Consider the following 1042-nt stretch of genomic DNA (forward strand, 5'->3'; position numbering starts at 1 on the left):
CTGTGAATGAATGCTAATACAGTTTACATAATATATATTTCCTGACCCAAAGTTCTGAAATAAAAACTGGTCAATTACAGTTAAACTCTGCAGTCCAATGGTACTGCTAAGAAGAAAAAATCACACGAATGATTGTTATGGTTACCGTTCTGATGAGTTTTCTTAAATTTTTAACTTGAACTCTTAGACGCATTAATGTGGACTCTTATCCAAGGTCCTGTTAATCTGCAGTGCCTGAGGCCAGTAACCAGTAATGATCTTATCCACAGCAGAGGTAACGCTCCCTTCCTTTCCCGAGGCAGTCCTCACAAGAGCCAGTTTCACAGTGTCTGATGGATTTTGAGAACTTGTAGAAATTTTTAAAGCTCTTGAAATTTTGCTGACTGACCTACATGCCTTAAAGTGGAGAAGGAGTTAAACATGTTTTAAATTGTGTAACTACTTTTTTTTTCTAAATGATTATATTCATACCCTTTAGAATTTGTTTTCATGTTTCTCTCCATTCCTAAAAAAAAATAAAATCATTTAAGCCATAATTGTGCACAGAAATGAACCCTTTGACATACAATAAAACAACAATAATAAATAATAATAATAGTGATAATGCAGTCTTTAAACATGCTGAAAGGGTTAGGCCTATAGATTAGAAAATGTATGAGTTATTGTAATGCACTAATCAACTTGAAGCTTAAAGCTAAAGAATTAATGCATAAATATATATGTAGCAATGTCACAAATTCAAGTAATACATTTTTCATAAAGGGGTAATTTTATGAACAGTGGTCTGCATCACTGGAAAAACGAGCAGTTTGAAAAGATTGTGTACAATTTTCATTTCTGAGCGTTTCTCTGTTCTTTGGTCCAGAAAACAGAGTGGCACAAGTTTTGTATGACTGTGACGCTGTACTCTATGTTGAGCACGTTCCCAGACTGTGAATTGGTTCTAAGCAGGAACCATATCAGATCTAACACCTGTGGCTCGCAGCCAACGTGATCCTTTTACACCTTGCAATTGAAGAACAGTGTGTCTGTCTACATATGA

The sequence above is a fragment of the Copadichromis virginalis genome, linkage group LG1, assembly GCF_057382275.1.
Source record: "Copadichromis virginalis isolate Kocher_CV1m ecotype Utaka linkage group LG1, C_Virginalis_male_GT1.1, whole genome shotgun sequence".
Lineage (NCBI taxonomy): Eukaryota > Metazoa > Chordata > Actinopteri > Cichliformes > Cichlidae > Copadichromis > Copadichromis virginalis.